This window comes from Cannabis sativa, chromosome 4 (genome assembly GCF_029168945.1).
Source record: "Cannabis sativa cultivar Pink pepper isolate KNU-18-1 chromosome 4, ASM2916894v1, whole genome shotgun sequence".
In the NCBI taxonomy this organism is placed as follows: Eukaryota; Viridiplantae; Streptophyta; class Magnoliopsida; order Rosales; family Cannabaceae; genus Cannabis; species Cannabis sativa.
Genome location: NC_083604.1, coordinates 2,094,424 through 2,111,115, shown reverse-complemented (window position 1 = coordinate 2,111,115; position 16,692 = coordinate 2,094,424). Strand labels below are relative to the sequence as shown.

At 33.2% G+C, this 16,692-nt stretch overlaps 1 long non-coding RNA gene across 1 annotated transcript; it reads right to left on the bottom strand.

The window, feature by feature from the left end:
• Positions 1-13,216: 13,216 nt before the first annotated feature.
• Positions 13,217-16,268, bottom strand: LOC133029087 (uncharacterized). The gene is made up of 5 exons (XR_009687200.1): positions 16,114-16,268; positions 15,645-15,759; positions 14,093-14,149; positions 13,631-13,760; positions 13,217-13,534 (listed from the first exon to the last, which is right to left on the bottom strand). It is a non-coding gene; the product is annotated as an uncharacterized LOC133029087 (long non-coding RNA).
• Between the last annotated feature and the right edge of the window lie 424 nt (positions 16,269-16,692).

Here is a 16,692-nt window from a genome sequence, read left to right as displayed (position 1 = left end):
AGTTTTCTTTTCATCATTACAATTTAAGGTATAAATTTTACATCCATATAATTTATTAAAATTAATTCTCTTATCTGAACATTTTGTATAGAAATATTATATCACTAATAGTTTTATATAAATCTCGCAATTTTAAACTTTTAAAAAAAGATAATGTTATGACAATCTCTTTTATAGTTGTCATCCTACATTCATTTTTGTAGAGAAGGTATTTTAACGGCACCATAAAATAAAATGTAAAAACTTTTATAAATAATAATTAAATACACACATTAATAAAATATTATATTTTAGATATATCACTCAATATAAGTATAACAAATATATATATACAAATAAAGATTATAAAAGTTAAACAACACCGCGCGAAGCGCGGCTTAGTTACCTAGTTCTATATAAAGAACATTTTTCTAGTGTTACATATTGATAAACGCTAAAAGCCACCAATAATATTTATGATTTTCCATATGTGTTAATATTGATATTAGTCTAACTGAGTATCGAATCTCATATAATTTAATACAATAACTTTTAGAGAGTATCAGTCACTGCAAGAAATGTCACTTTTACCAGCGCAGTTCGCTACTATGCTGGTAAAAGTAACTTAAACCAGCGCATTTCATAAACTGCGCTGGCAAAGAGGTCAAAGTTTTACCAGCGTACATTTGCAGTAGCTAGAATCTAACTTTTACCAGCACATTTACGCACTGAGAAAAGTCATTTTTACCAGCGCTTTTCATTTTATATGCTAGCAAAAGTTTTAATACCAACATTGATTTGCCAACCCCCTTTTGGCAACACATCACAAGTGAATTCTATTTTACCAGCGCAATACAAACTTTTACTAGCACAAAAATGTGCTGGAAAAAGTGACATTTCTTGTAGTGAGTGTTATAAGCACTATTGGTACCCAATAATATTAATAATGTTCTTATATATTGGAGCATTAATATAGAATATGACATGACCTCTTGCAATTAGTTAGCGATATAATCTTTATAGCACATTTCTAGTGTTTATTTTTGGAGGCAAAAATACCTAATGTTACAATTCCCTTACACCAATACTACTACTTCCGTTAACCCATAAATATAGATACGTAGAGGGTTTAGATGTATCACATTTATTTTTATTTTAAAACTTAAAATTCTTAATATCAGAAACTAAATGCTACTTGTTTTTTTTAAAAAAATAAGAGAGATATAATACTAAATTACTATAGTTGAGTAAACCAGTGCAGTATATGGAACATGATTATCGAATTAAAGTGCCAATATCATATGAAAATTGCTATGAAAACTAGTTTTTTTTTAAACAAGTAGCATTCAGTTTCTGATATTAAGAATATTAAGTTTTAAAATAAAATAAAAATAAATGTAATAAATCTGAACTCCCCACGTGTTCATATTTATGAGTTAACGGGAATAGTAATAAAAAAATTATAACATTAAGTATTTTTATCTCAAAAAATAAATAATAAATATTTAAATATATAAAATTCGAAACATTTAATATTTATACCGTAATTTACCCAATAAAAAAAATAAAAATATTTTGTACAAAATCGTACCGAAACGGATATATGAATATGATATGAGCCACTCCCTCTAAACTCCTTTTTTAATTACGCCAAGGAAAAAAAAATAATAATTATTTTAATAAGTGGCCAAAAGCTGAGCTGTACAATCAAAAAAGTCACCTCTGCCACGATATCACTACAGTCAAAGGGGTCATGTTACCATGTACGGTGCTCCACACTAGATCTACACATAAATTATATATTTAGGTCATTTCTTTTTATAACAATAAATAATAATTTATAATTAATTATAATTTTTTTACTTTTAATTATAAATTTTATTATAATTAAAAATAATTTTTTTTGTAATATGTGCATGCTTAACCAAAAAAATAATGTAATTATAAGATATATATATATATATGAACACTTCTTAATAGGTAATACTCATTGATTGGAACTAAAAAAAATTAATAAGGTAACAATTTAATAACCTTTTATGGCAAGTTTTTAACAATTATTTTTTTAAAAAAAAATTATTTTTATTTTTTATAAAATTGGAAATAATAATTACAATTAATAGTTTAAAAAAAATTATAAATTATTTTTAAAAATTAATTAAAATTACTATTTTATTATTTTATGAAATTGTGAGTTTATTAATAATTTATTATTGTAAAACTAAAAATCATTTACATGTATATTAATGTATTTTTTTATTAGGAGAATAAGAGCTTGATTGTAGAATCCAATTGTTAATATTATTCATACTCTTAAAAATAAAACGTTACAATACTTTTTAGTTCTTACAATACATAGAATTAAGTTGTTGTTCAAAAGAAAGAACAACATCATCATTATTTGAGGTAACCACTGTGTCATCCACATATATTAAAAGAGCAAGAAAAATGCCTTTGTGATTTTTAATGAATAATGTGAGATCTGAAAGGGATTGAGTAAATTCAGTGGATAAAAGATAATTGCTAAGTTTTGTAAACCATTGTCTAGAGTCTTGTTTCAAGCCATAAAGATTTTTGTTTAGTTTACAGACAACATTTGGAGGAATGTCTCTTTTAGGTTTATATCCCTTAGGGAGTGTCATGTAGACAGTTTCATGTAAATCGCCATGAAAAAAGGCGTTATTGATATCAAGTTGGTACAAAGACCAATTGTTAATGACTGCAATAGCAAGCAATAATTTTAATGTATTAAACTTTCCAATGGGGGCAAAGGTGTGAAAGTAATCAATACCTTCTTTTTGGTTGTAGCATTTAGCTACTAAACGATCTTTGAGTCTTTCAACAGTGCCATTAGTATTGAATTTGATTTTGTATACCCATTTGTAATCAATGGCATGATGTTCGTTAAGAATAGTGACAACAATCCATGTGTCGTTGGCTTCGAGAGCATTAGTTTCAGTGTCCATGGCTTTTTGCCATTTTGGGTCTTTAGCTGCCATTTTGTAGCTGGTGGATTCAGCAATGGAGTGGGCAGCGAGGATCGTTGTACAAAAGTGTTGTGTTAACCTATTATAAGACAAATATTTATTAATAGGGTAAGGATGGAGTAGCAGTGATATTACAAATGTAATCTGAAAGACGTTAGGTTTGTTTTTGAAGTGACAGGGGAATGAATTATTGACTCCCTGGGTGTGGATGGTACTTCATTAAAAGGTGGGACATGTGTGTTGATATCTTTCACACTTTAAGGAATGTCCATTTTATGAGATGAAGTGGCATCTTGGTCGGGAACAGATTCATACTCCTCAGAATGGTGTTAAGATGATCTTGTAGAGGGCAGTAAGAATGTGAGAATAATTTATTTATTAAATTAGGATAGTTAGTGTAGATAGTAGAAAAATATATTCATGAAAATAAACATCTCTAGAGTGAATGATCTCTTGAGTGTCTATGTTTAAGAGAGTGTAAGCTTTCATACCAGGTGGATAACCAATAAAGACATAAGGACGAGATCTTGGATCAAGTTTATGTCGTTTGATTTCCAAGGTGGAGGCAAAGGCAAGACATCCAAAACCTTTAAGGTGTTCATAGGCATGAGCTTTCTTAAAGAGAACTTCAAATGAAGTCTTTTTGTTAGTAATATAGATGAAGTTCGATTTATGAGATAAACAACAGTTTTTATGACATAACTCCAATAAGGTGAGGATAAATGAGATTGAAATAGTAAAGCTCTACCGACATTTAATATGTGTTGATGTTTGTGTTGGAATATGTTTTACCAGGATCTAGATTTACTACCATGTATGTTAATTAACATCCTAAATTTGAATTTCTAAAACAATGTAAATAAACACATATAAAGTTTAGGAAACCTTACATTGGGTGCAGCGGAATATTAATGGCTCCTTCCACTCAGATCTCTAACTCTTGTATCCTGTCTGTAGCAGAGTATCACCAAGATCTGAGCCCGAATGTCCTTCTTTGATTCTGGATTCTTCACAGCCTTACACACTATGATTGAGATACCACTTGATGTGTGTGGGCACTCACTCTATAACTCAAGGTATGAAAATTATGAAGAAGGAAGAGAAGTGGCTGGTTCGAAATAGAAGGAGGATGGCTTAGGAAAATTTTTCTGAAGGCAAGAAATTTCATCATATTTAAGTGTGAGCCATCACTATCTATTTATAGGCAACCACCTAGGTTTATGTTAGGATTTATTAGGCATTAAAATAATGGAAATATTAAGTTGAAAATACCACTTAAGTGGCCGACCATAGTGATGGGCCCCACTTGGGAATTTTTCTACTTTTGACAAATTTTCCTTATTTTCTCAAAAATACCATTTTTTTAATTCTAACCATTTAAATGCCAAAACTAATTATTTAATTTTAATTATTAAATAAAATTGCCATTTAATATATTTATTAATTAGACTTAATAAAATCTCTTAATTAATAAAGAAGACCTAGAATCTCTTTTCTTCACAATTAAGCCCTTGCTTAGTGAAAATTCATAAACTAGACATAGTCTAATTTTAGAATTATAATTTATTAATTAAAATTAATTATCTGAGTCTTACAAGCAATATTGTCTCAACTAGTATGGGGACCATGGGCCTATACAACCGAGCTTCCAATGAGCAGAACTAGAATTTACCAAGTAAATTCCCTAACTTATTAATTCCTTGTTGCATCCACTCATAGAACTTGGAATTGCACTCTCAGTCATGTAGAACGCTCTATATGTTCCACGATATAGATACGCTATCAGTATTTAACCATCGTTTTAATCTCAATAATCAAAGATCCTCTATAAATGATTTACACCGAGTAGGGATAAATTTACCGTTTCACTCCTCAATGTATTTTATCCTTAAAACACTTAGCTTCCTTTAAATGATAATCACTAAACAAGAGCTCTTCCATTTACCTCTATTAAGCCAAGCTCGAAGGAAATCATCGTTTCACTCCTATGTCCTGATAGAAGCTATAGATTCCATATCTATGTTTAGCGCTCCCACTCAATCACACTGCCATGTTCCCAAAATGTACGTATCACCCTGACCAGAAAGTAGGCTTACCTAACAAATCAAAGAACATGAATAACACTCCTGAGATTGAACCTAAGCATGTCAGGATTAAGATCTTTTGATCTAAGATCAACCAGTGATATTGACTTAGAAAGATACAACGGTAAGATTATAATATATTTACCAAGATCAATATCGGTCCCAGTCCAATGTATACTCCATACATCCGAAACTAGCATACTTTGCCAATGTTCTAGAAAGAACATAACACTTATGCAAAATGTAAGTACACTTCATCGCTGATTACCACATCAGTGTAAATCCAGTGCACTGATGAATCAGGGACTTTGTCTTTTGAAGCATATAATCACAATCACATTCCACTGTGTTGACATCACTGTAATTGTGAATGACTATATGTTCTGGACTTAACAGATTTTGTATATATTAAACCATAAACATGAAAACTACATGTAAACATAAATGACTTTTAATCTTTCATTGTTAACAAATCAGATTAGATTGAAATGGGTTTTATTTAGGGCATAAAATCCCAACAGTTTGCACTCAACAATAGAATTTTGTTGAGGTGACCAACGCAAGAGTTGTACTTCACGGTACCAATGCTATTGTAAAAGCTTGTCATATTCAGTTCTTTAGCATTATCACAACGCACTGCTTTGATGGGAATTGAAAATTGTGTTGCATTAAGCGAAAAAAATTATGGAATAGTAAAAGAGACATCAGATTTAGAGTTTAGCGTGTAAACCCAAGTGTAACGAGAAAAATCATCAATAATAGTTAAGAAATATCGATAACCTTCAATGCTAATAATATGAAAAGGTCCCCATATATCAAGGTGTATTAAATCGAAAGCAGCATTAGCAAAATTATTGTTAGAAATAAAAGGAGGCCACTTTTGTTTAGCAAAATGAGATATAGAGCACATATAACCAAAGGTTTTTCACAGAATTGTAAACTTTTATTTAGTATACTAGTAATGTTCATAGAATGATGACCAAGGCGAAGATGCTAGGGGTCCTTCAAAGTACAAGTAGTGTTTGTAAAGATAGAAATATTAGAAGTGAGAAAATACCGCTCTTGTTCAAAGAAAAATATTCGTAGAAGTCAAGGAGGGATCCTGAATCTAATATTGATTAAAAGTAAATGTGAGTTTATTATGACAATGTTCAAAATAAGCATTAACAAAAAATAAATTGAACTCAAATTCTGGAATATATAACACATCGGTCAATATTAGTTTGTCAGATATTTTTACGGTGCTAGATTTATTGATGTGAATCTGATGGCCATTAGGTAAAGTAACAATATTAGCAACAAGATTAGTGTTTAGAGATGTAAAACAATGAAGAGAATGACATATATGATGAGAGGCTCCACTATCTACAATCCATAAAAAAAGAAGAAAAAGTTTATCATTACCAAAGACGTTAGAGACCACAGGAAGATTGTCGCTGGTGGATGGAGCGCTTTGGATTTGCTGATTGAGTAATGAGATTAATTGTTGGCTGAGTTGTAGTTGAGAAGAGCCGGCAACAGGGGCTTCAGGACTGGCCGAAACTTGGTTTGCCCGAGCAGTAGATGTATTTTTCTTTTTGTCACCATATCCAGATGGAAAACCATAGAGAACCAAGTGATCAGGTTAAAGGCAATTGGAACATGCATATGTAGGGCGAGGCTTCTTGTTCCGAGAAGGTTGATTCATTTTCGGCTTGGCAGGGGCAGCAGCAACAATGTCGGTGTTGCCAAGACAACGTTGGCGCTCTTGTTGAACAACTATGGAGAAAACCTTGGATGGTGGCAGAAGGGGATGCAAGAGGGTGATTTGAGCCTGTATTCCCTAATAAGATTCATTAAGACCGATCAAGAATTGAAGGGTATGTTCTCGAGCGTAGTAATCTTACACTTTTTGCATGGCACCACAAGTGCAAGGAGTATTTGGTTGATACTCGTTGACTTCATCCCATGGGGCTTGTAACTGAGTGAAGTATGTGGTGACCGAATTATCACCTTGTTTAACATTGTTAACAGAGGTCTTAAGTTGGAGAATGCGTGTGCCATTACTCTGATTGAGACGATCATGGAGGTTTGTCCACATTTAGTGAGTAGTGGTTTTGAACATGATGCTTGCACCAATTTCTCGAGACATGTATTGAAGGATCCATGACATTACAAGTGTTGTTGCACCGATCCCAAGCGGATAAAGAAGGATCATTGAGTGGTGGACGGGGTAAGGTGCCGTCAATGAAAGGAGTTTTATTTTTGGCAGCGATATTAATCGAAGTCGCTCGTTTCTAAGACTGAAAATTATCTTGACCAGTCAAAAGGAACGGGGAAATGATATTTGGTTGATCTCTAGTTCCCAAGTGATAACGATCATCTTGAGAAGGTCGATCGTAAAAGGCGCGAGATAAGCCTTGATTAGCAGGAAAGCTAGAGTTATCAGTATAAGCCACAAGCCTTGAGCTCCAAGAAAAGGGTTGTTACCATAAAGGACGGAGTGGGCTGTGGTTGGGCCGGAGCCGTGATGGTGCCGGAAAAAAAAAATGACGCCAGTGAAGGGACTGTCTGAACCGATGTCGGAGTGGAGGAGGAAAATGGCAGAAGCATGGTTGTTTGAATCTGCGATGCTATGGAGGTTGACACCGGAGTAGAGGAGGAACCAAATGGTGTGGTAGAGTGGCGTTCAACCGGTCCCGAACTGGGGAGATTGACGACGGGATCAGAGCCGATTACACAGTAGGAGACGGATCGAACATGAAGGAGATAGCACCGATTGGATCCGAGATTGAGTTTTCAAGAGTGGGAGAAGTGACGGGCGGAGCAACGTCAGAGTTGGTGGCAGCTGTCGAGGATGGAACTTGGCCATGGTTGACGGTCTGAGATGGTAGTGGAAGGGAAGGAGCTTCTCTCATGGAGGTAGTGGCAATGGTGGAATTTCTAGTTCTTGGAGCCATGCGGAAGAAATAGGGTTAGGGTTTTGTGAGGTAGAAGGTTATAGCAGCTGATGCCATTTTAGAGAGAAAATACTTCTCTTATTTTCATTATAGGCAGCCGAAATCATGGCTGTGAGAAATATGATGTGTAGGGTTTAATTACAATGTAAATTGTATATATATACAGTAAAAGGAAAGGCCCAGTGGTCTGGTATTGGGCCAAGAGAATAAAGCATTCTAATAGTAAGTTAAGCATGATTCTTTATACAGTAGAACTTTTATTTAAGAATAATTTCTAATTTATTATAAAAAAAAATGAAGTCCCAATTTGGGTTAATTATAAATAAGAATAACTTCTAAATTGTAATTAGTTATACATTTTCTAAGTCCCTTGTTAACAAAATATACATCTATATAAGAATAATTACATCTCAATAAAATATATGTAATAAAATATATGCATATATTTAATAAATTTATTCTAAATTGTGATACATGTATAAATATTATATTTACTTAAAAATAATTCTATTATAATGTAGTATTAAGGATTATTTATTGTTATTTTTTTTTTACGTTAATATTTTTTTATGTTTTGATTTTTTTTAGTATAATTCTATTTAGTTATAACCTTTTAATTTTAATATAATTAACTTAGTCCTAAGTGTATTTTTTAGATAGAGAATCTACTATATAAGCAGGTCAGATCATATCAATCCGTTTATAAACTGGTTAGATTTGAGTTTTAGTTTTTGACATGTTTAATTAAGGGTCGGTTCTAAGTTTGTCATCCTTAAATAAAGTCTCACTATATTTATTTGTTTATAACTTAATTTAGAATTATCTTTTAAAAAATGGTAAATATCATTTTTTTTAAAGAAAAATGGTAACTTTATTAATAAGAAGATTCAACCATTACAATAGTACAAAATATTGCCATAAACTTATTTTTTGTAAAAATAAAAGTTAATAATAATTAAATTTAGAGTTGTTACGATAAAACTAAATACATTTTTTATATTTATTCGTACTAAAAATTATCTTCAATTTTTTCTTTTTGATTGAAGCGTTTAAATATACAATGCATTGCACAATTTGAGATTCTATCCTAAATTCTCCAAGACTCATGCACTTTCTTTCCCAAGTAGTTAAAAATATCTAATTATATTAAAAATAAAACTCAGAATAATATTTTATTTATCATTTTATAAAATAAAATTAAACTAAAACCAAAAAAAAAATCAAAAAAAGAAATTAATAAAGGGAGAAAAGTTGTTGCCCATAGGCAGACAATTTCCTAATTGTAAACAAACGAAATAGGAAAGAGAGTGAGAGTTAGCCTTATCATCAACAGCAAGACGCCACTTGTCCATAGGTGGAGACACGTGTCAGAGCGTAGTTGGAGGTGGGCCAAAAAAGTGGGTATTTTGGCGGGAAAATGAGTTGTTGTGGGTCCACGTAGGCACCTCTTTGGCGGGAATCGGAAGCCATCTCTTCTTCTCTTGGTCCACTCATCGTGCTTTGCGTAGCCCACTTGTCCTCTCCCATCACTCACTTTTCTATTTTATTTTATTTATTTATTTATTTATATATATAAATATATGTCGGTCAACATGGTGGCGGTATCACGTGACATATGATGTATATGTATGTATGATCATGTCATGGGTCGATGGTATAATGTATATATATAATATTGGATTGATGGTGATGGGAAAGATTGGGTAGATAGAAAGTAAGATATACTTGGTTTTGCTTTACTACTTTTCTCACAATTACTAGAAAAGAAAAATCATATTCTATAGAAAATTTTATGGTTGGTAGGATTAGGGTGGTTTTGCAAAGATAATAAGTTGAGAAAGTGATACTGTATAAAAAAAATTTAAATTATTATTTAGCAAAAAAAATAAAAAATTACTACTATAATATTAGATTTTTATTTTGAATTATTTTAATAATATAAAATGAACACATAACCTTCTACTAAAAAATATACATATATATGGGCAACTTTAGACTTGGGTTGTTTAGAAATACCTATTTCTCAAATGTGAGAGGAAGTTGATAAATCATTGTAACACTTCATTCTAAGAAATACAAGTATTTCTCTTCCTTCATTGTTGCTCTGAACATTTCTTCAAGTTTTTGCATTTTCATATTTTCATCCTCACTCTAAGTCTAGTGTATGAGTTTTGATTTTTCGGACGTAATTTAATTGACGAGTTTTCACCGTCTGTGGGAAAGACAAGCTCAACCTACGTTGTTCCCTTACTTACCATTGATGTAAGATGCCTAGATGCTCCATCCGTCTTTAGGGCATCGAGATTCATCTAGATAACACTTAGCTGATCGCCTCCAGAAGAGAGCCACCAACACCTATAGTTGAAGAAGTTGGCCATAACATTCAAATAACCCCAGACAAGAACAAATGGTGATCGCCTTGAAGAGAATTCAACGAACACGCACCGATGGAGTAACTGCATCCATCACACATGCTGGTGAAAATGGTCCACAAAGGCAAAAAATGTCACCAATGAGGTGCCCTCCACCGCTAACACTACGAGATCTCAGTACCTCGCAACACTGCTTCAAAAAAGAGAAGAGAGTCTACTTTGTGAGCTCAAGATCTCCAAATCACCACTATGAAGATGAGATAAACGATCTCCACTGGAAGAGCCAAAGGTCGGAGACTACGATGGTTGCCATGTAAAAGATGTTGAATGACATAATCAAAGGTATGATTCAAGCCTCACACTTTCAGTACAAAAGCCACTTGCAAGAGCACGGGTTCCCAACCACACATGTTGGTGGAAGAGACTCCACATCATCAACGAAAAGCACCCCAAAAGACGAAAGTAGAAAAGACTTGTCACGAGACAAGGACCCTATAGGTCATTAAAGATAGCTTGGGCCTACCCACCATAAAGTAAGATTGCAATGAGAAAACATCTCGTGATCTTATGAAGGGACTTCACCCAAAGGGTCTCGCGCTGAGGGCACCATGCTTGCGCCCCCTTAAAAAGGCAAAGTAAACGAAAAATGTTATCCTTCAGCCATGGTGGAAAGTCGCATGATGAGAGAACGAGAAGAGTACATCTCACATGCCCTATGCACACCGCAAAAAGGACTCAAGTTCCACTCACTAACTCATGAGAAGGGATGAGCAGAAGGGTGAAAGAGGTGAAAGCAGAGATGCAAAATTTACATCGAAGGATGGATATCGCATCAAAGGGAAATTTCGAGGATGATGAGTTTGATGAAGAATCCCCTTTCTTGAGGGAGGTTCAAGTCTAACCACTTCCACCCAATTTTGAGGAGCCACACATGACACCCTATGATGGTACAACTTATCTAAACTACCATCTCGGAGCTTTAATGAGCTAATGAAGATGAAAGAGGTGCCATGCAAGGCAAGGTGACAGTGATTTGCGGTCACACTGAAAGGGGTTTCATATAGGTGGTTCAAAAGGCCAAGATCAGGAATAATCACATCCTTGAAGCAATTTTGGAGGAATTCCTTCAACACCATCAGACAACAAGTGATTACGTTGTGCCTGTAACAAGTATCACCAATATGAAGTAATGGGAACAAGAAAGCTTGTGAAGATACATCTAGTGCTTTAATGTTGAAGTTGCCAAAGTAGGGAGGATGTCCGAAGATGAACTCTAGTTTGCCATAACTGCTGGAGTACGCCCTAGAATCGGATTATAAATTGGATGGCATAGGAGACTTCTATGAGAGAGCAAAGAAGTACATCCGTGTGGAGGATGGTAATAGAGTCTTGAAAATAGATACAAGTGAGTGTTCTTCGGGAAGCTCATCATATCCCTATAAGGTCTATTAGACAATACCTCCAACACTCATAAGTTGATACATTCAAGTGAAGCCTCTGTTCTAAAACTCGCAAAAATTAAATATCCAAGATGTTCCTCAAAGTGAAGTTTCACTATATGGGAAAACATTCTTAGCAATGGCAAGTTTACCTTTAGTACATTGTACTAAATTAAAGAGGGCACCTAGGTTGACCTCCAAACATAGCATATGTATTCGACCTATCACATATTTACCTTATCAATGAAATATTAAGTTTTCACTTTACATATGACATACAACCCTCTCCACATGTCTTTTTGACTTACTCACTATACTTGTCAATCAAAATTATCAAAGTGAACGAAGCACTGTAAAAAGAAAAAAAAAAGAATTCAGATATGACTCTGAGAGGGACGTCTCTCTAAAAGGAGTACTAATTTTCTAGCATTCAAAATGCACTTTAAGTGGCACAGATGCAATGTAAGGGATCGAGCACAGCCTAAGGGTCACAAGCTCCCCCAATAAAGTCTTAAATCTTAAAACAAAAAAAAGGTTGAGCGTAGCCTAAGGGCCACAAACTCCCTTATATCCTATAAGTAACAAATAAGAGGTCGAGACTGCTCAAAGAGTCTATACTCTCTCCATAATAAGGTTACACCAAAAAGAGAGTGAGAAAGGCCAAATGGCTGAAAGCTCTCTCAAACAAAATGATAGCTCTTGAGAAGGCTCAAGAGGCTAACACTTCCTCCACATGACAAGCACCTACCATGAAGGGAATAGAGCCAACACTGCCGCATAAAGGATCATGACAAAAAGACCTTAAGGAATAATTGCCTAAAGGGGCAACCACAGAACCAAAAGATGAGAGTAAAGCTCATCAAACGTAGTCTACAAGAATATTTAAAAGAATTCTTATAGACTAGGGGGCAAGTGTTAATCTCAAAAGTTAGCAAGGCTAATCCTCGAGATTAGCTAAAAATTAATTGGGAGATAAGCGAAGACGCGCTCAAAGACACTACTACAAAATTCACTATTCACGTCTATTTTTAAGTGTCACTTAAAGAATTTACGTCGGTTTATAAAACCGACGTATATACCGTAGTCGCAAATAGTTTTTTATTAGCGTCATTTTCAAAACGACGCAAAAAAACAATTTCGACATTTATAAACCGACGCTAAATACTTACTTTTCTATTTTATTTTAAGCGTCGGTTAAAAAATGACGCTAAATGTTTCATGGCATTTTAAAACTGTCACAAAAAACTTATTCCGTCGGTTTAAAAATATCATATCTATTACGAAAATACTTTTTTTTTTTACCTATTGCGTCACTTATAAAATGAAGCACAAATATAAGTAAGGGAAAATTGCAAATTTTTCATGCAATTTTCCCCACCTGCATTATCAAATTTTAGAATAATACAAAAAAAAAAATTAACTTATATAAAACTTAAAATAATATTTTTAAAACTTATATAAAATTAGTAATCGATTCTATTAACTAATCACACAATACCAAAATTGTTAATAAAATCGATTCTAAAACTTAAATTCCATGTATATCGTAAACTAAATATAAACTAATAACATATGCAAAAGATAACAATAATCATAAAACTTGTTACTCATGTATTATAACAAAAGTTTAGTAACCTTAAGTATTTAATCTATAATCAAAGGCTTCACAAATTCGGCCCACTCATCCCGTACGACATTGATCTCCTCGTTACTATAGCGAGCGTCTAACTTGAACTGTAAAACAAAAGATAAAAAACATTAATCATTATATTAAAAGTATATATAATTAAAATACAAACTAAATAAAGAAGAGTAGTTATTCATGTTTACATGATTTTTCAAAAAACTTGCAGGATTAACAACCGTCATGAAACTCTGGATAATTTTCATAACATAATAACCACATTGTACTCTATCCGGCTGGATAATCTTCCTCCAATCTCTATCCATTTCGAAACTTCTAACAAAACAACAATTTAATTAACCTAATTAATATAATAAAATAATTCTATTTCAACTTAACCTAATTAATTCAATAAAATACTAATCCTATTGGAAATTTCTAAGAAGATAACATCTATAATCTCGACGTTCCCGAAAATTTTAAACATGCAATTAATCTATTAAAACATCCACAATAATACAAAGAAACAAAATTATAATTAACAGTACAAATATTACCACCCATCCGACCGCAGTCATGCAATCCCATAACTTACTTCACTATGGATGAATATCTAGGATTCAAACTCTTCTAGGATTTATAAAATATAAAGAAATAAATTAGCTTACCAATTCCAAGCTAGCGTTCAAGCAATTTCTTCAAAAGATACTACCACAATTGAAAAGCTGCATTGTGAATAAAAGTAGTGATGTGAAAAATTACAAAAACCAAATAAAGCCTCTCTTCGGAGTGTGAACATTAATAATAATCAATATTGTACAAGATGATGATTATTATGATTATTATTATGTTCCTCCCAAATCTTTGAACAATCTAAACTGATCGAGTACATATAAATTATTTGATTTGGATGATCATTTTTCTTTTTCTGGCTTAGAATCAGTATTTTACATATACTAATACGATATCTCTAAAGATGCCTACAATTAAGATCAGCACATATACTAATACGATATTTAACTGTCTCTCTCTCTCCCTCTCTCTCTATATATATATATATATATATATATTCGATCTAATAACTATAAAACAATATTTTTCTAATCCTAGGAAAAGATACTTGCTATTATTCTTTCTGTTAATAAAAAGGGGTCATCTCCTTATATAAATCCATAAAGACATAATCAAAATAAAGCACATTTTCAACAAACAATGGTGAAGAGATGACTATATCTAGACTGAACTCTTGCAAACAGGTATTTTTCTTTCAATAATCTCTTCATTCTGTTTTTGGCTGAAATTTGGGACTGGTGAAGGGTTGAAGAGAGATTGATGACAAGTAATGAGTATGAACTTAACACATGAATCAGCCCTCATATTTGAAATGGTTATTATCTTTAATGAGACATAATAATGTATACAGCACTAGAAATTGATTTACATATTTAGCTATAAAATACAATATTATTCAGATATTGCTAGCCAAGATATATTTGACTAGTGAATAAGAATGGTATAGGTTCATGCTATCAATGCAGACAGATAATCTCACCCAAACCCCACAACAAATCTCTACCAGCACTGCACCTTAAACATTACATACCTTCATGAAAAGCTTGTTTCTCAACTGAAAATTTTGTTTTTTGTTTTAAGTACTGCCCACTTCATATTATCTCCTTAATACAATATAACTCATCTTCTTGAACTTGATTGGTATGCCCAGAAATAATCATTGAACCAAAACTATATCTATATATATATATGGTTGTGTTTATATTCAGTTGATGTTGGAGTATGTACGTGGTATTATATATAAATATTTATAATGTACTATATATTAACATTTATATATGATCTAGCCACATTATTCTACAAGTTGCCAACTTCGTTGGTAGTGTGAACTGCGTGATGATATAATTTTTTCTTGTACCATCTAAGTCATCTTTAAATTTATCTAAAGATTTACTCAAACTTAGACACAGCAAGGAACTGAAAAACCTTTCTCCTCCTATTACCAAATCCTACACTATATTCTCAATAAACATCAATAGACAATAGAAAGAAAAAATACCCTCAAACACAGCCTTCTTCCATAATTTTTTCTAACAAACACTCCATCAAACAGTTTACAGGCATGATTCTCAAACAAGAAATATAGCATAATAATAGCCAGAAAAACAGTTTGAGTGAATGAAATGAGAAAGAGAGAAAGAGAAAGACCTTGGGATTGGTGGAGTGAGAGTTCTTGCGGATCTGAGAAGCGATGGTGGAACGGAGCTGGGAGACAGTTACGACGTCGTCGAGATTGTAGATGTCGATGATGGAAGGAATGGATCTAGCACAAACAAACATTTATTGAATACAAATCATATTATTCCAAATGAGCGAAATTAAAGTAGATGTACATGATGATATGAACTGTACGTCCATTAATGATTTTTCTCAACAAGTTCTAACCTACCACAAGTCCATTACTCAAAAAAATATTGGCCTCACCATACAAAGTAATGTAATCACTACATAATAGATATATATTAAAGGGAATTTTTTTTTAAGTGAAGTTTATACACAGTCTGTTTGTGAATAGATTAATATGATGTGCTGTGTAGTGTAATCGCGAAAGGGAGACTGAGAGAGAGATTAGTTGAGAGAAAGCAAGAGAGAAAGATAGGGAAAGAGAGAGACTTACGAAGGTGGGAGAGGAGACCTACGCCAGTGAGCGAAATCGCGAGCCCTTCAGAGTTGAGGATGCGCGAGCCCTTCAGAGCAAAACCGCATGAGAGCTTAGGATGCCTACTGTTCGAAAATGAATAGTCGGATGTTTGGGGGTAAGTGAATAATAGGAGAATTTGCGTCGTTTTTCCACACTCGCAATCTCTTTACCGTCGGTTTAAAAACGTCACGCAAAGAATTCGTGAGCCTTTAAAAACGTCGCTAAATGTTTGTATTTTTTTTTAATTTTTTGACTTTTACCGTCGGTTGGGTAATTAGTGAGGGATATGGAACCGACGCAAATTGTTTATTTTTTGTGTCATTTTTCAAACGACGAATATAATGAATAGGATACTATTCACGTCGGTCAACGCGATGAACAGTCGCGTTGACCGACGTGAATAGTGAATTTTGTAGTAGTGAGAGGTACCTAATCTTACATGATCACATATATGTCTCGGCAAGCATGCACCAATGGCATGTTACTCGGTCATGCACCAAAGGGCATGCCACTCGGCCATGCACAAAGGGCATGTCACTCAGCATTGCTCTAAGT